The following is a 20685-nucleotide window of genomic DNA, read 5'->3' as shown; positions in this document are numbered from 1 at the left end:
AGAAGAGAGAGGCTAAAGAAAGACAGGTCAAAAAGGAAAGAAAAACTAAACTAAAGACAGGCCGAGAGCTGGAGGAGCTGGTGCAAGAGAAAGAGAGTAGCTAACAGGCAGGTGTACTGTATGAGCCCCTGGAGGTAGCTGATCAGCACTTGATGTTGAGTGATTAGAGAGAGCAGGAGAGACGGTAGTGCTCTAGGTGTGCTCTCACCAGGAGAAGCCAGGAATCAACAGCGGTGGGAGAATAGAACAAGGTCTGGATTGGGCACCTCATGGCTGCACTCTGGGAACCCAGACAGGGGAAGGTGTGGCCTGTCTAGCAGCAGGAAGGATGGATGGTTGGAAAAGTGATGTACAGACTGGGAGCCCCATGAGGGACTGATGAGGACTAGGGCCTGAGAAGAAGGGTGTCTGCACCTGCTGGTAGACCTCCTCGGTCTGCAAGGTCTGAAAAGGGCAAATCGAAGAGATGTCAGTTTTAAAGGGGCACTGAGGTTTTTTAACAAGAGAATGCCCATGTTGTTGTAACCTCATTTTTGTGGAGTCTGTTTTGGATTTGGTTAATTGATTGTTTTTAACCTCCACAGAAGCACTCTTTTAAAATGGACTATGTATATGCATAGAATAGAGTACTGCACTATTTATTTAGACATTGTTTTGCTTTTGATTGTTTTTAATAAAAGCACCTGCACTTGTTCATCCATCCCTTGTTTACTGTGTATGTGTCCTCACTTGCCGTGGCCCATCCAGTTACATTATAGATGGTGGTGGGTTCAAAAAAGCTCCCAATAATGCAACTGGGAGCATGGAGCCAACCCAGACCATCACACCCAAAAGCCTCAGTTCATACTATATAAACAGTACAAATTTCAGACCTAAATGTGAAACCAAGATAGAGCCTGCCTATTACTGCCAGTGCTCTTTAGGCTTTGAATTTTCAATAGATGTACAAATTTTAGACATCCCTCAACATGATTTAATCATGCTCAAGGTGCTGTCTCTATGTCTGTGTGTCAGAATGCATATAGATAAAATAACCCAAAAATAAATCAACCAAACCACTTTTAATGAAACTTGACACACATTGTAGGATACCAGAAGAATACTGATTTTGAACAGTATGTTCAAGTGTTACAATTCAGACTTAAAGGCAATGCCAATAGGTTGAGGAAACTGATACAGCTTGGCTCAAAACACACAACTTTAATTATTAAATTACATTTATTACTAAAATAGATGGATAATGGAACAAAGCAAAAAGAAGTCAAAAATTAAAAGAATTTCTGCAAAATCAGAAATACTAATAATTGAAGAAAAAAAAAAGCAAAATACCAAAACACCCAATGCCCAAAAGGCTAAATAAATGAAAAACAGGAAAATATAAGAACTAGGGAAAGGGCAGAAAGAAGGCACTTATTTACTAAATAAAATTGGACCAAAAAGTCAAAAATGGCAAAGACACAAAATGAAATGGTCCAGAGGCCACAACACAAGGGTTGGCCATTAAAGCAAGCAGGTCAACAAAGAAAATCCCTTCTCAGTGCCACTGGAAAAGCATCTTTTAATGATGACATGGACAACAAAAAAAAAAATAAACTGCAGGATATGGGTGTTGTGTTTTACAAGGTAAAAGACACAGGAAAAGTGATAAAGGAAGCAGAAGACAACATGTAGGCATGTCCCCAAAACAAACACAAGTAAAGAAACACATACAAAGTCAATGGTAAATCCACAATCTCAGATAAGGACATGATGTTAAGGTCCTGTCACATAGATGACGTCTCACATGAGTGTTGCCATGTTGTTGAAATAATAAACACGCTGTTAAAGACGGTACAAAATAATGTTAAATAATTCCAATAACTGGCAGTTACCAAAACCAATAAAAAAATGAATGGTCATCTATTCAAACCTTCAGGCAGAAGCAGACAAAATATAGTGGTAAGACAATATTTCCTTACTAAATTCAAAGTTTGTTCTTCTTTTTTTCCAGATGAGGACATCCTGTCAGTACAGTAAGAATACGCCCCAGAAGGTCACAGGAGTTAGAACCGCCTAGTGAGAGCAGACTGGAGGTGCCGAGGCCCAGACACTTCCACCACGTGACCCAGGGACCACAATATAAAGAGGAGGAGTGGAAATGTTGACTTCAGTTTATCTCTAAAATGATAGAAGGACAGAGCTTTACCCTGCAATTGAGGTAACTACTGAATCCAAAGACATTTCTTAAGAGAAGCTGGCAGTCCAGGAGGGACTTTTGAGTCTTAATACCTGCAAAAATGAGAATAATGTAGCAGTAAGGGCCTTAGATGGCCATTTTATAGAAACAGTTTTCTGTTGTAGCTGAAACATTTAAATAAAGCCATAAGTATATGGACTATCATACAAGTAAATGCAACTTTCTTTATTCAAGATGGAATGGATGAAGTGTGAGTTTTGTTTCTGGTGAGCTACTGTGGCTTATTATTAAAAGACACTCATTACAAATTAGAAGTTTATGGCTGGTTTTTATTTCCATGTATTAGTGATATTATCTTCCATTTTTCTACCTTTTTACATTTTTATAAAGAATGGAGGGATGTACTCATACAGGATGTGGTAAAGAAGAGGTGTTGCTTTTCGAAAGAAAGACAAAACATTGTTTCAACGGCCCAGAGTAAAAGTCCCTAAACAGCTCTGCAAATAAGGTAAAAGAGCAAAAGGTGAGGTTGTGCAGCCAATCAAGAGAAAAATGACACTTAACAAGTACAAGCACAGAGTGATTAGCACTGCTAACTCTCAAATCGAGGGATCTGGGTTCAGTTCCCATACCTCTTTGCTGTGTAGAGTTTAAATGTTCTCTAATGTCCCTACACTCCAATCATTTTCGAGTTCCTATAGGCAACCGGTTAATTGGCAACACTAAGCTTACCAACTATGAGTGTGCCCTGTGAAATACCATCCAGGGTTGTTTTTTGCCTCATCCTCAGACCTGCTGGGTTATGTACAACCTGAAACTATGGACTCTGTAGATGGGATAACAGTCACTTTTTATAATAAGAAACATACAGTACATTGATTCTTCATATTAAAACTTCTATCCATGTATTTTCTGGTAGCGCTGAACATAATGCAGGAGCCAATCCTGGACAGGTCGTCACTCCATCATGGAGCAAACTTACTGACATGGTTAATTTTGAATCACCCATTAAGCCAAAAGAGGCCAATCCTAGCAGCGCTCAGCCAGTGTTCTTTTCCTGCCTCTAGATTTTTCGATTTTTCTTTTAACGTTTTTGTATATTTTGTTATAAAGTCTGTTTTTAGTTTTGGTGTTTTATTTGTTTAATATGGTGTTATTTGTTGGTTGTTTTTAAATTATTATATTAAGAATATATGTGTTATTTTTGCAACGAAACAAACGCAGGTAGGCAGCAGGCAGAAGGTGAAAATGGTAATTGTGAGCCAAGCCTAACTTCAATAACCAAAAATATGAGGGACATTCAAAAAGTTTCCGCACTTTTTTTAACTTCGTTTATTATGAATTTCAAAAACAAATTATGAGCACTTTTCTACATAGTCACCTTCGTTTGTAATGCAATTTTTCCAGCATCATACCAGCTTTTTAATGCCCAATTGTTACTCCTCCCGCCTGCACCGTTTCCAATGAAAATATAAAAGCACAGAAACTTTTTGAACATTCCTCGTACATCCTATTAAAAAGACCTAGAATCGGAATTTACAACTGAAGTCAGAAAACGAAGCAAGAATTATTTATGCCAGAATATCAAACACAAAAGCACACACCAATGTCTTTTGTTTTTATCAATAATTCAGATGTGATTTTTACTGCAATCCGAATTACTGATGGTGTAACTCACAGCATCTGCACTATCACACGACCAAGTGCCACTTTCAAATTGTGCCATTTGTTACTTTCCCACTACCTTAAATTTGATATCTGGGTTAGAAAATGGATGGGTCAATTGTCTTTTACTCATTTACCATATCTGTTGTACAAATGTAAATTACTGCAGCCCAATGTGAAGAGTGCCGATTATGATCGTGTTTGCTATCAACATTAAACATTTACAGTTCCAGTATGCATTTTAAAACCTGCACTTTCTTCATGACAGTATGGGAAATGTTTTTTCTAAATAATTGAAACAGTAGAAAATTGCATCACTACCCAAAAATGCACGTGTACAAACTACAACATTTAATTATACAAAAAGGAAAATGAATGATGTTGTAAATGTGAAGGACGTAAACACCATTGCTTTACATGTTAAATAATTTATTATGTGCTAAAAGCAAATAATAAAAATGCACATGACAAATAATGTTATGCAAGCTGTGTTGTAATGACAGCTCAAGGCTGCAGCAAGAAATTTTGAGGCGCCAACTGGGTTGTCCCGTTTATTTATGCAAAGAAGACAAAGAACTGAAATAGCACTTGATGAAACACGTCCCTCCTGCAGGATTTGAAAAAGTGGATTTTGTTAAGGTTAGTGGAGCTCTGTCTTGTGGGTCAAAAATCACACCTCCTTCCAGTGAGCCAACAGAAACCAAGGACTGTATGCTTGAAACACATACACAAAGTACATAAATCTTAAATACTAAATAGACATAATATTTTAAAAAGTACATTAAAAGGAAGAAACAAGAAAATAAACACACCCTGGATGTAATACAATTAATTATAAACACACCCTGGCTGTAATACAATTAGTTAACATAAAAAATGAATCATTAAGTATTCCAGATAAAAGAAAGCAAAACCTCTGTTATGGTGTATAAAATCTACATCTTATTCTATATTATATTTTGCTCAATCCCAACAAGATGAATTCAGATGTAGGAGGCATTATAATAAAAAAGGCATATCCTCTTCCCTTATACCTGACTTTTATAACAGTTGTTCATAGCTTAGTGCTAATTTGTTTACAGCCTGGGAAAGGAAGCCTGGATTGATACCTCAGGCTATTGATTACTTTATGGATGGACATCTGGGACATCAATTGGGTTTACGACATGGGAAATGAAGGCTGAGGCAATATCAAAGAACTTTATTACCTGGGGAGCAAAATTCATCTATCATATTGACAGCCAGCCAATCAGGTGCTTGGAACATTCATGTGCTGTGAAACCATGGCATGAACTTTATAATAAACTAGGGGGCTCCGCCCCCTGCTCGCTTCGCTCGCCAACCCCTGGTGTTGGGAATGACAAAGAGCGTGATGTATGAATGAGATATAGAATAGTGTGAAGGTGTAGATGATGCAAATAGAAAGCAAACAATAAAATGTGTGGCACAGTGTAAAGGTTTATTGGAAAATTTCTTTGTACACGCCGTTTAAGTGTAAAAGGTAATTCCAGCTCAGAACTTGTAAGGTCAATGAAGATGGTTATTGTTGTGATCAGAGTCAAGTTTGTCAGAGCTTAGAAAGAGTTGTGTCTCTCCAGGAAGTAATGGAATGACTTGGGTATTTATGTTTTCCACATTAATATTTTTTGGACATAATATAGTGCGTTGTGTTGAAAGGGGCATTTGGTCTAATGAGATTGCTGTTCCAAATCTGTCTGTAACTAAGTCGTCGCAGATAAAGGCTTGAGGAATTGTAATAATATGTGGGTGAAGTCCATCTGTATTGGTGAGTGTACCATCTCTCAGTTGTAATAAGCAATTGTTATGATCTGGTTCTGGACATCGTATCTTTTTTACTAACTATATCTTTTGAAAGCGATGCCAATTGTCTGCGTATTTTAAGGTGCACTGAACAATAGCTGAGTGCATGGCATCTGGAAGAATAGCTAATCACTGTCTAAAATCTCCTCCTCATAAAAGTACCTTTCCTCCAAACCGAATATTATTATTCATAAACGTTTGTAGAAGTTTATGAATGGTGTTGAGTAAGTGACTTCATGCCATTGAACATTCATCAATAAACAACATTTTTTCAAGACGGATGTCACGTGCAGTGCCACCGTTAATGTTCATAGTGGATACCGATTTGTAGGATCTAATGCAGTTGATAAAGATTTCACTTTCAGGTACATCGTTAGTTAGAAGGTTCTGTAGATATTCAGTATATGAATGTAAAGAAGGCAGTCTAATTTGACCCTTTTGACAACAACGTGTAAATGTATAACTTGTATTGCCAGTTGTTTCTTCAGGGAAGTGAACTGAATGACAATGATTGCAAATGACATTCATTAATCCGAATGAATTCTCCTGGTGTATGTTTTGCTTGTGCCGTTTGAGAGGCGCGTTGTTGCATGTGTAGTATTTGGGACGTGTTGTTTTGGAGCTGTAATCGATTTGCCTGTGCTGTGTGAGAAGCCCGTTGTAGCCTTTGCTGCCGTTAACATGTTTTGCTTGTGGTGTTTGAGTGCCGCGTTGTTGCATGTCCATTATTTGTGACGCGCTATTTTTGATTTTTAATTGATTCGTCTCCGCTTTGCGCAAAGTCCGTTTCACACTATGTCGTGCATTGTTTGTATCGTGCCTTGTCCGTTTTTGTATGTCGGTCAGTTGAGCTTTCTGCTTTTGGAGTCTTGCTTGCTTGTTTTCTGGCCTGTCATATGCGCGTTGCTTTGCTCCCTTTTTTGTATGTCTGAGACGCGAGCTCTTTCTTTTGAAATCGTGCTTGTTTCGATGCAGCACTTTGAGACGCACGCTGTATGCGTCTACGTTCAATGTGTCTGTTCATTTGGGCACGTCTCTGTAACGGGGTTACTTGAGCTTTGCGTTTTTTGATCCGAGACATTTTTTCTCACGTATTTTCCGAAGCGCGTTGTATGCGCCGCCGTGTATTGTTTTTGTTTCATTCGTGTTCGTGTGTTTGGTCCCGTTATCCGATCCGAATCGTTTTGTACCCGTGACCGTGTATGCATGACTTGTTTGTTCCTCAGCGTGCGAAATATGTATAAGTATTAAGGAAGATCGCACTCACTGTTAATATGGAGCCTTTTCTCCAGTTGAACGGTTAATAGTGCTTTATTTTAATGAGATCCACCTATGCTGCCTAGTGTGAAGGTTTTGAGATGACGTATGTTTAATATGGACGTTTCCTTTAAATATGTGGCTTTGGGTGTCACTTCTTATTGATTTGGGGGGGGGGGGGGTTGTTGTTGCGCGAGCGTCTTCTTTCTTTTTGTGTTCCTGTGTCTTGTTTGAATCCCCCTCTTTGTGTGTGTCCCGTCCCTTGCTTGTAGGGTCTGTGGGGCGGTTTTGTGTTCTTTTTTTTGTCTTCCATGGGCTTGTTGAATCCCCCTCTTGGTGTGTGTCCCGTCCCGTCCCGTCCCGTGCCTGTAGGGTGTGGGGGGGTGTGGTCGTGCCTTGCTGTTGTGCGCTCGTCTGTTCTTTTTTTTTGGTGTGTTTAGTTTCGTGTGCAATGTGTTTCGTGCTTTGCCCGCGTTTGACTACGTTTTTATGTGCCTTTTCCTTTCTTCGGTGCTTGTTGCGACTCATTTCTGTGACTCCTTTTTGTATGTGTTCACTCCTTTTTTCTGTGATCTTGTCCGCCTCTCGCGGCCCCTCATCCGCCTTTGTCGCCCTCTTTTGTCCGCCTTTCTCCGACTCTCGCGGACTGTTTTTGCGCCTGCGCCTCTCGCGGACCCTCATCCGCCTGTCTCGCCCTCTTTTGTCCGCCTTTCTCCTCATCCGCCTCTCTCGCCCTCTTTTGTCCACCTTTCTCGGCTCCTCAGCCGACTCTCGCGGACTATTTTTGCGCCTGCGCAGTACGTCTTTTTGCAGCTACGGCCCATTGCCGGATGTGCCTGCGTCCATCATCCGGTTTAGCATTCTCGGTTTAGCATTCTCGGTTAGTAATATGGATATGCCTCATTTTGAAAAAAACGTCGGCAGAAGAAGAAGAGAAACAGTGACGACAGAAGAGAGACGTCAGAGAACAAAACAAAGACACGTGTGACCAGTTTTCATCAGATCGTTAGTCAACAGCATTCTCATGAACATTGATTGCTAAATCAAACACCGCCCTGGGACTTCATCCTTGACATCACTGATTCCTTTCAGTAAGCTTTTTTTAAGACTATTTTATGCAGATTTTACTATCAATCTTATTTTCTATTACTTATTATTGTTCTTTAATAAATAGTAACTTGTTTTCATCTTTCTATGCTTTGTCTTAATCTCTAGAGTGATTGAAGTAATAAGGTAGATTTCTAAGAGCATCTGGCGTATCTGGAGATTTTGCCATTAGCTCTGTGCTGCAGGGTTTTAAGGCTGAGTGTGAGGCGCCACTCAATAGTTAGGGACAGTATGAGAAGAAGGTATTCTTGGCTGATAAATGGCCTATAGTCAAGGATACTGAGTCTTTGTATGTTTTAATATTTTCTTGGAGACCAAAAGTAACATTTAGGTCTGAGATCTATTTAAAACATCATATGTTGTCCGTGCCGATAATAAATAAGTCTCTTGATGTGCTGAGAGAGTGACAAGTTGTGTTATACTTAAAGCATTTGTGTGGTTTTTAAGTGCTAAAAGTTAGCCAACTGTGTGTGAGTCATTTGTAGGGCACTGTTGTGGTTAGGGTCTGAGTGTGTGTGAATCTATGTATGTGTGTGTTATTATTTAGGGTGCGGGAGTAGACCAATCCAATAACGAACTTGACAAAGAAAAGGGTAAATAGACGATAACACAACCTCTTAAACAATAGAATACCAAAAGGCAAAGTTAACAATATTTATTGGTAGAAATCAATATGCAGACAACAATTTTGGATGATCCGCTGTGGCAACCCCGAACTGGAGCAGCCGAAAGAAGAAGAAGATACACAAAGGGAAGAATTCTTAAAGCTAACTTTTAACTAAAAAATAAGGTTATCAGAAGATTCTAGAATAAAATATCAAAAAGAAAACCCAGATAAAACCTTTAAAAATATGACCTAAATAATACAACTTCACTACTATCTACTGGGGTAGGAGTTCACTCTGTTTACCGATCCTGCCTCCCCACTCCAGTGGTTAGCCTTGCCGCATCACCAGATGGTTCCTCAGCCTTCAACCTTACAAATTTGCTGTCCTACTTCAGCAGGAGGCCCCACACACCAATGCTAATGCCCTCTCCTAGATCGTTGACCTTGCAGTGAGGTTCGTCCGCCAATCTAGGGCTAGACTAAGGGGTGCCGTGTCACGCATGAGAGCCTGAGGATCACCTTCCAGGCTCACACAAGGTATGCAATACCCTGTCAGAACAAGAGCGGGAGCCAATGCTAATAATACCATCTCCTTTCTCCTCTGTAGTTCCAAGAAGCCACCCACTGAGGGCACCTCAGCTACACCCCACCACTCAGCTAAAACACGCCTCTTCTGGTTGGGATGACATAAATTCGAGAACTCCTGGAAGATGGTGTCACCATCTAAAGAACACAAACCAGACCTACTCTAGAGAGCTGATGGTTTTGAGAAGCTGCAGAGGTTAAAAAGGCGCATATAGTGCGTAAATTTTGTTGTACACAGTTTACAGTTTATTTTTGTATAGCCCAAAATCACACAGGAAGTGCCGCAATGGGCTTTAACAGGCCCTGCCTCTTGACAGCCCCCCAGCCTTGACTCTCTAAGAAGACAAGGAAAAAACTCCCAAAAAAAACCTGTTTTTTCAAAGAGAGTTCAGAGTTTCAGAGTTCAGAGAGAGACCCCTTTCCAGGTAGATTGGGCGTGCAGTGGGTGTCAAAAGAAGGGGGTCAATACAATACAGTACAGTACACAGAACAATTTCTCAATATAGTAAGAAATAAAAAAATATATATATATATAAATTTTTGAAGTACAGAGCAGAATTTAACAGTAGATGATATATCCCATAATAAGATTTGTATTTGTATAGAGTCCTGGAGACCTCATCCTTCAAGCTGCCTCCCCCATTTGGCCATTCCACAGCTGAAACAGTGCTGGGCCAGCCAATCCGATGAAAGGACCCCTCTCTCCCACGATTCCTGCGATCCTCCATCTGGGATGACTTTTCCTTAGGCAGGCAAAACAACTTGGCAGGTGGGCCGTGGCACCAAGTGCCACATTTGAGTACCGAGAAGAAAAACAGAATAAGTGAGGGTTAGTATCCAATTATAACTGTCATGTTACTTATGTTTAAGTGCTAATGACTAACAACAGAGATGCAGTCTGTACAGTTAATCAGCAGCTCTAGTCAGGATATGCTAAACTGAAGTAGTGAGTCTTCAGCCGGGATTTAAAAGCTGAGACCGAAGGGGCATCTCTTATAGTAGCAGGCAGACCATTCCACAGTTTAGGGGCCCTGTAACTAAAAGCTCGACCCCCCACTGTTATTTTATTAATCCTTGGAATCATAAGCAGACCGGCATCTTGAGATCTTAATGTGCGCTCTGGTTTGTAAGTCATGATAAGTTCAGACAAGTAAGCCGGACCTCGACCATTTAATGATTTATATGTTAAAAGAAGGATTTTGAAATCTGCCCTGAACTTAACCGGGAGCCAGTGTAAGGATTTAAGAACTGGAGTTATGTGTTCGTATTTTCTTGTTCTTGTAATAATTCTCGCAGCCGCATTTTGGATTAACTGGAGGCTGTATAAAGAACAGTTTGAACATCCAGTGAACACCGCATTGCAGTAGTCAATCCTACTAGAGATAAATGCATGAATTAGTTTCTCAGAATCCTGTTTATTTAAAAAGCGCCTTAATTTCCTAACATTTTTAAGATGGAAGAAACATGTTTTGGACAACTTTGTAATATGCGCTTTAAATGACATGCTAGAGTCAAAGATAACTCCTAAGCACTCATGTTTGTTCTTGGTTTTGGCCACTGACAGTAAACGGGGTGACTTGGTTGGCACCCCAATTTTTCTTCTCCCTCATTTGCATCCCACAATATATATATGTATATACAGTATGTATATACACCATATATATATATATATATGTATATACACTATATATATACTGTGTATATATATATATTTATATATATATATATATATATATATATATATATATATATATATATATATATATATATATATATATATATATATATATACGAGCTGTATATACCCGGCGTTGCCCGGGGCAGAAGTAACCTAATCGGTCAAACACTTACATATATACCAAAGTAAACCTAATCGTTCAAACAGCTTCATATATACAGAAGCGAACCTAATTGGTCAAACAGTTATGAATGTGCAGAATGATTTTACAAACATTATGCGCGTTAACAATCATTAAAAAGAAAAGATTGAGGAACTGTTCTTCTATATGTGATGAAGCCACTAATAAGACAGATTTTTTTCAGGACCCAGCTGTTTCATAACTAAACTACTGCCACCCCAAAGTAATGCCTAATAGTGGTTTTTGGGGTAGCTGTGGAATAAAAAGGGTGTTTTTTAGTCAGTAAGAATCTGACACTACCCTTCAGTACGGGCTGAAGGGTGCCTATGTAAGGTTTTACATCCTTCCCGTATGGAAAAAAAAACATACTAAACTTTTTTTTCATCATTACAGATAATCTCAGTCAAATCGAAGTACGCATTCTCAATTTATTTTTATCTAATTTTTACTTTTTCACAAAGCCATCCCATGCCAATTTGTATGAATAAACTTTTGCTAGAGAGTTAGCAAAAGTTTATTCATGCACATATTTTAATACGGATAATCTATCTCTAATCAAGGTTCTCATTTTCATTCTAATTTAAAATAATAATAGATACTCATTTTTTTCTTCTGTTTTAGAAAAACCAATCTATGCCACCTACGTCTTCGTCAAGTCAGCTTCATCCAGCTTCATCACATATAGAAGAAGAGTTCCTCAATCTTTTCTTTTTAATGATTGTTAACACGCATAATCTTTGTAAAATTATTCTGCACATGCATAACTGTTTGACCAATTAGGTTCGCTTCTGTATATATGAAGCTGTTTCATCGATTAGGTTTGCTTTTGTATTTATGTAACTGTTTGACCAATTAGGTTTGCTTTTGTATTTATGTAACTGTTTGACCAATTAGGTTTGCTTATGTATATAGATTAGCTGTTTGTCCGATTAGGTTCGCTTCTGTATATATGAAGCTGTTTATCCGATTAGGTTCGCTTTTTTTTATATATGTAACTGTTTGACCGATTAGGTTTACTTTAGTATATATGTAAGTGTTTGACCGATTAGGTTACTTCTGCCCCGGGCAACGCCGGGTATATACAGCTCGTATATATATATAGCAAAATACCCGCGCTTCGCAGCGGAGAAGTAGTGTGTTAAAGAGGTTATGAAAAAAAAAGGAAACATTTTAAAAATAACGTAACATGATTGTCAATGTAATTGTGTTGTCATTGTTATAACTGTTGCTGTCTTTTATATATATATATATATATATATATATATATATATATATATATATATATATATTATATATATAATATACACACACACATAAACATTTATATACATATACATATATATACATATCTACATATACACATGTACATATATATATACACACACATACATAAACACACACATAAGACTTACTGAGTGAAACTGGCTTTCATTGACAATCATGTTACGTTATTTTTAAAATGTTTCCTTTTTTTTTTCATAACCTCTTTAACACACTACTTCTCCGCTGCGAAGCGCGGGTATTTTGCTAGTATATATATATATATATATATATATATATATACATATACACACATACATGCAGTTTTAATAACACAGAAATCAATATAAACATTAACATCATTATCATATGAGAATATGAAGTAATATATAAGAAGCACATTTCATATAAATATAAATTATTAAACAGTAAAATCTTCTTCTGTAATTTGCTACCGTGGCAATTTGTGTGTCTGTCCAGGATTTTAAATGACCTGTAGCTCGCAAACCGTTGCACCTATACACTTGAAATGTGGTACACATATAGTACGTCACGTGTACTATCCGCTTTATGGGTGATGATTGTTTTAGTCTTTTTATCTTTATTTTATTTTATTGTACAATCAAGTCCTATCTGCGCACACCAGGGCGGCCCTGGGCAGATGCGTATGGTGTATTCACTCGATGTTATCGTGCATTGCGCTGTCAGTGGTATTTTGATAAAAGAATTTGAACAACATATAAGAAGCGTATAAATTATTAAACAGTAAAGCATTAACATTTAAGAAGTAAAGTTACATTAAGTACTACTGCTGTGCCTTTGGGTATACCTCATTTTTTGTTTGCCCATTACATGCTTAAATGTATACATTTTTTGGTGCACCTACCCGAGAACACGCGACATATAACCGAGCGTGGGAGAAGCATGGATTTTAAACACGCGTTGAGTTGATGTGCTGGTCTCCCTCGTGAAATAACTGGTAATGTTTGACTAAAATCTACAGCGAGTAAAACGACATTAGCTCCTATTTTTTTTTTACGATCTCTGAGATGTTGCTTTTTTCGGTTCAAGGCTTCATAAGCTCTTTTATGTTGTATGGTGTACTTATCCCAAACCATCATCTTTGAATGTTGCAAGACTTTCGCCTTGTATGTAGATCGGGGGTAATTACATTCATTGCATTCCTAGTCTGAATCACAATGTGATTGTATGGGTGGTTACCTGGCACTGTAGGGTTGCCACCCGTCCTTTAAAATACGGAATCGTGCCGCGTTTGAGAATGAAATTGCGCGTCCCGTTTTGAATCAATACTGGACGGGATTTATCCCGTATTTTTTTTATAATTTTTTTTTTAAAGCAGTGTCTCATGCAAATCATCCCACACGCATTTTATGAAGATGCCTCCTTTCCTACTTTTGATTGGGTAATACTTGATGTCATCGTTAGTTTGATTGGTGTTTTTAACTGTCCAGTGAGTAGGGCGTGTCTTTCAACCGTAAGCAGATTTTTTGCACTGGTATCACTGACCTCGACGACGGCGACGTTATACGTCAAAAATAAATTACGATAAATGACGATTTTAGCGATACTTTATTACAACGGCGGCTACATAGACACGATCAAATAAAAACAAAAAAATCAAATAATCATTCTACATTTTCAAAACGTCGAATAAACGACGGAATGAAAAAAAGGCCCACCCGACGACCCACCCATTCCATTTTTATATATATAGATATGCAGTATACATATATATGTGTGTGTGTGTGTGTGTGTGTGTGTGTATGGTGACCACTAGAGGGCACTACAGCTCCTCAAACCCAGAACACAAGTGTAGTCACACAGGCAAAAGGCTTCAATAACAGTGTTTTTATTAAATCCAGTGCCATATACAGGTCCTAATCTTCCTTCAACAGACTTTGATAACCATAACTTCTCCTTCTCTCCCCCGGGCAAGCTTTGTCCACCTCTTCCTGACTCTAGCTCACCTGGATGAGGCCGTGTGGCTCACTTTTATCCCAGCACCCGGGAGTACTTCTGGTGTCAAATGCCTATAGCATGGAAGCCCTTCTGGGTCAGGCAGAACCTCCTTCGAAGTGTGCACCTTTCTTACAACTCCCTCTGGTGGCACTCACACATCCTGACAGGGTTGTTCTCCAAGACTACATGTTTCAAAGTGCCCTACGGGAGTATGAATGAGAACTCTACTTGATGGAAGCTGTCTCCTAAGGTACTTGGGGAATAAACAGTCCCCAGAGACAGCCCTTCCCTGTCTTTCCATTTTGTCATGGCCAGGAAAGGTATTGAAACAACATCTGGCTGGGACGCCTGTCCATCTACCTGGGGCTTCCCATTTGGGTAAGGAACTTTCATCTTTCTTGGTCAGGATGCTCGTCCATCCACCTGGAGCCTCCCATCCGGGTAACGAACCTTCAACTCTCTTGGTTGGGATGGCCATCCAACCACCTAGGACATCCCATCTGGGTAAGAAACCTTCCCCTCTCCTGATTGGGATGCCTTGTCAATGTGTGTGAAATCAAATTAAAACATAAGTGCAAAAACTGTCAAGATTATTTTCAGATAGACTTATAATTCAGCAGAGGAAATTGTACATTTATAGGTTTTGTTCTTCAAGAATACCAGCTTTTTTGATCATAAAACATATTAGTTAGATAGATAGATAGATAGATAGATAGATAGATAGATAGATAGATAGATAGATAGATAGATAGATAGATAGATAGATAGATAGATAGATAGATAGATAGATAGATAGATAGATATGAAAGGCACTATATGATAGATAGATAGATAGATAGATAGATAGATAGATAGATAGATAGATAGATAGATAGATAGATAGATAGATAGATAGATAGATAGATAGATAGATAGATATGAAAGGCACTATGATGATAGATAGATAGATAGATAGATAGATAGATAGATAGATAGATAGATAGATAGATAGATAGATAGATAGATAGATAGATAGATAGATAGATAGATAGATAGATAGATAGATAGATAGATAGATAGATAGATAGACAGATACTTTATTAATCCCAAGGGGATTATTATCATTACATGATAGCATATTATTAGCCCAGTGTAGTCATAGAAATGTTTGTATGATCTTTACAAAATAAAAGCCTTATCCCTGCAGTATCACAGAAGACTATTGTCATAATTTTACTTTCTAATCTTTCCTAACATAAACTGCAGCAATCTCTTCTATTAAATCCTCCTGATTTGAACTTCTACTAGTTCCTGTTCAATTAAAATCATAGCCAATCTGCTCAGGCCGGCAGTGGCTTAGTGGTTTAGGCTTTGGCCTCAGCACTAAGGTTGTGAGTTCAAGTCCTGCTACTGACACCGTGTGACCCTCAAGACTTCACTTCACCTGTCTGTACTCTAATGGGGGAAAAAGAAAAAACAAAGGGAATGTAACCAACTGTATCTCAGATGTTGTGAGTTACCTTGAATGAAGGTGTCAGCCCAGTAATTATTCTCTTTCTTTAGAGACATAATTGTCTTTAAAAACAAAAAGCAAAACCACCAGAAGGCTCCTTTCAGTCGATGACTCAGTTTTAAATTTTGTAGTTTTTCCCATCTAGCACAGCTGATGTGAATGTGCCAGGTTTGCCTGTAAATTTGAAAAGTTTTGCCACTCTGGGTTGGAAGAAAGTCAAATGAAATTAAAATGTGGAACTCTTTTGAGTTGTTCATCAGGTTTAATGACTCATATTAGGCATATACCTTTTAAAATATTGAATCTGCATGTTGCCACATATGTGCATGAATAAGTGGCTGCAAATACCGCAGGCCACCATCTTCAACCTCACATTCGGCTGGTTGACAACAAAGGAGAAAACTAAAAAGCACCAGTTTAAAAAGCCCCTCTTCAGAACCTCATTTAGATTGACAGTGAACTAAACCCACTTTATCCATATTTTTAATGACCACTCAGTGCCAGTCTCGGCAGAATGAAATACAAGGCTGGCATGCCTGCTTTTAAGACAGTTCAGCTTGAGGTACATGAACAGCACTCGCACTGCACAAATACAGAGACCTGAGACAAGGTGGAACATCCAACAGTGAAGCAAACCCACCAGTTGAAGTCTTTAAAATTTTCTTTTATAATGGGTTATGGGAAGGAAGAATATATTGCTTGGGAAATTGTTATAGATGTAAATTTTGAAAGTGAATTTTAATGATATTCAGAAAAGAGGAGTGTAATGTAGCATGTGAAGGGCTTAGGTCAGCTAACCCAATTGCCTGCATATAGGCCAGTTTAGGATCTTCAAATGGCTTAACCTTTTCCTCTTTAGATGTAGTACTAGGGTGTTGCACCATGTTAGCCATTATGCATGTAGCGAGAAGTCAAGCAAAATGACACCTTTTATTGGCTAAATACAGTATTGCATATTGTAATCTTTTTAGTTAGCCAATAAAAGGTGTCATTTTGCTTGACTTCCCACTCATTAGATGTAAAAAGAAACCAGGGTAGACAATCCACAGAGACACCAAGAGGCACAAAGAAAGTATCCAACCCAGAAGTCGAGGACAGGTGTTTGAGCTGTGAAGCAGCTCCAGTGAAGGGCACTATATAAAGTAAAGATTTAGCAAAAAATAAAGGAAAACAGCAATCAATAATGACTCTAGATGTGTGAAGGCAGTTAAAGGTTAAGATCAGTTTAAGGTAAGAAATCTCCTGTAAGAAGATTTTTGTAACTAAATAAATACATGACTGAATCTGCCTTAAAATAAACATCACATAGCAATGTACTTAATACAGATGAATAATGACACATTTAAAATTAGAAATAAATATGTAAAGTTCACCTCTGGGCTCCATGAGCAGAGGAAATAATTTATTTATTAGATACAGATCAGTGACTCACAAAATCACCGCATGTTGGAAAAAAGGCAATGTTTAGAACACCCCCTCAGCCTCCTTTAAAACGCTTGAGAAACGGCAGCAGGCAGGCCCGTCAGTTTGGTGAAGTTTCATGTTCAAATGTCAGAAGTGCTGTCTGAATGGATCATTCTGTGACCATGGCCTTTGCAGGAAGACACCAAGTGATGACCTCCGCTTCAGCCGTTAGGGTATGTAGGCTTGTGGCTTTGTGAACTTCAGTTGACTAGCTCATCATGAGCTAAATCATAGGAAAAGAACTCACTCACACACATACAGTATACATAAAGGCAGGCTGTGTTCAGTTTATGATATTCAAAACGAAGCGCTCCTGTCACAGTATATGCTTCTTGTCCTCATGCTAATAGTCAGTCAATAATTTTCTAACCCACTTAGCCCTGAACAGCGTTGTTGGGTTCTGCTGAAGCCCACCCATGCTAGCATAGGGTGCAAGGCAGGAGCAAGTCCTGAACTGGGCAGACAGTCCATCGCATGGTGAGCACACACACACACCCACACACACTCCAATTCACATTATCTGTATAACTTTGGAAAGAAACTCATGCAGACATGGGAAGAACATCCAGCCCTGGTCTCATTACTTGCAAGGCAGTAGGGCTACCACTGCACCACCCTTCATGCTAATAGATTTTTTACAATGAAGCTGAAATCACTGTTTCTAGTTATTGTTACTGTTAATATCTATCAAAAAACAGAACAAGGCCATGAAGCATTGAATGAGGACTTGAAAAACCACCCTTTTCACAAAGTGCACCTCCTCTCCACTAGGAAGAATCTTTCCACATTATAGTGGGTCGTCGTATTCATGTCCTATTCCTGACTTCTATTTACAAGGCTAACAATAGATTTCCATTTCGCCATACTGATCTCCTTTTTCAATTAGCAGTGAGCAGAGTGGTGGAATCTACCAAAACATATAATCCTGGCCCAGGGCCGGAGTAAGACGAAATTGGGCCTGATGCTGCAGCGCAAAAAAGGCCAATTTTTTCTCACCATTGGTGCATGTGCATTCGACACTCACCGTACATGCGCACTCAGACCGACCAAGGAGCCTTAGTTGCTTGCGACGCAACCAGCCAGCCTTTATTGAACATGAATAATAATAACGACGTAGTATCGTAACAACTCGAGATTAACAAGAAGAAAGATATCACAAAGTGACGTCACGTGAAAACCTAACAATGAAATACACAAAATTTCGCAATTCTCTTACGAAACAGAGTAAGAAAAAATGAATTTACAGAGACATTGGGTCAAAGTGACTCAGTTCAGGCTCTTGTGGGTAAAAATTTGTCCACGATTTAAATTTCATAATAGACCAGAATCTTGTCGAGGATTTTAAAAATTCTAAACATCCATGCTGGGCCCGCGGGCCGGCTTTTAGTTTTACCTTTACAGATAACCATTTAAATAGTCATCGATTTTTACTGTACAACTAACTTTCAAGGTGAAAAATTTACTATGTGGCACTTACTGGACAATAATAAAGTGGCAAGAATCCCCCAGATATTGCAAAAAACACAGCTAAATTACTAAGTAAACGGTTTAACATAAAGATGATAGCATTAACTTGAAATCTTCGATTAACAATAAACACAATGACGTTATAGTTACGTCACAGCGCAAAGAACAATAGTAACTGTATAATAATGTGTCTAGGCGGACTCCAAATTTAATTCTAAGAATTATTTTTAGGTTAATATAGTAAGGTAAAACTGTTCAGCTTCCGGAAAATTCTCATCTGTTTTCATCTGGGCCTATTTCAGGAATGGCCCTAATGCTGCAGCATCAATAGCACCCACCTTAATCCGGCCATGTCCTGGCCAGGTGATATCAGCACAAAGGTGAAAACCAAAGAGAGCTTTAGAAAATGAACATCTGAAATAAACTTTAACTTCAACATAAACAAAAAGACACAAAGAAAAATAAGTATGCAGAACACATAACTGGGCAATGCAGCAGACAGAAGAAGTTTGGAGACTGCCTGAACTTAACTTGATGGTTATTTAATGAACTAGGTGGCTAGAGATTGTTGAGATGGATGGATGGGGCTAAATAACTTGTTCTCCATAAACTTGTTATTCTTAATTACATTTGAGTTTTTAGATACACACAGTAAGCCTTCTTCAGCATCCATTTATTTTGAAACCTGTTTTATACACTATATGTTTAAGGCATTGTGTTAAAGTCTGAACCCACCCTGGGTAGGATGCCAGGTTATTGTAGGTCAAGGCACATTCATACAAGTATGAGGAAGCACCAAAAGCATCCGATCAAAGAGGTGAATGATATCATTTATCTTGATTTTCTGAAAGCTTTTGATAACATCCTACATGAGAGGAGTGGGAGTTCAATGCACAGACTGCAGATGACTACAAGATTGGTTTCAATAATGGGTATGAATACTGCAGTTGTGAAGTGTGAATTAATTCTCCTGAATTACATGATTTTAATAATGGTGTCCCTTAGGAATGAGTGCTGGAACTGCTACTCTTTTTAATATACATAAATGATCTTGATAGAAATATGAAAAACAAGTTGGTTAAGTTTAAAGATGATGCCAAACTAGGTGGAATGGCAGATGACATAGAATGGAATTAATTGAATCAACACAGAATGACCTGGACAGAAGGCAGGCATGAGCAGATTTGTAAGTAAATATAAAGTATTATAAGAAGAAAGTGGACAGGAGACATTATAAGGCCTAATGGGATGTCAGGGTATCTAGCACAATGTATGGAGTACAAGTCAGAGGAGGTCATGTCTAGGGTTTATAATGCAATAGTGAGGCCACCCCTGGAGTATTGTGTGCAGGTTTGAGCTTCGGACTACAAAAAAGGCATAGCAACACAGGACTTGGAAAAAGTCCAGAGGGAAGTGACTAGGCTGATTCTACAGGCCTCATTTAAAAAGCTTGTGTATGCACAAAAAGAGGCTTGAAATCTGTGTACACAACTTCCTACGTAAACATCGGAATTCTCAAAGTAAAACTTGATGGGGAACATCTGTATATTTACCTCAGCTGTGACCCAAGTGCATGCAACATTTTGGAGAAACTGGGAAATGATGACACTCTTGATCAAATAGGTAGTATTAGGGTGTTGTGCCATGTTAGCCATTATGGAAGCAATAAGAAGTCATGCAAAATTACATCTTTTATTGGCTAACTAAAAAGATTGCAATATGGAAGCTTTCGCGGCAGTTCAGACCCCTTCTTGATTACATTTGCCTGAAGAAGGGACCTGAGCTGCCTCGAAAGCTTGTATATTGTAAATCTTTTCAGTTCACCAATAAAAGGTGTCATATTGCTTGATTTCTCATTGTTCGGTAAGTAGAGAATTGCATCCAAACCTGCTAAATGACAACTTGCATGTATAATAATACAAATCACCAAGCCATTATTATAATG

This window comes from Erpetoichthys calabaricus, chromosome 17, assembly GCF_900747795.2.
Source record: "Erpetoichthys calabaricus chromosome 17, fErpCal1.3, whole genome shotgun sequence".
NCBI classification, from domain to species: Eukaryota; Metazoa; Chordata; class Cladistia; order Polypteriformes; family Polypteridae; genus Erpetoichthys; species Erpetoichthys calabaricus.
The sequence above is the reverse complement of the archived record's forward strand: the minus strand, read 5'-3'. Positions refer to the sequence as shown.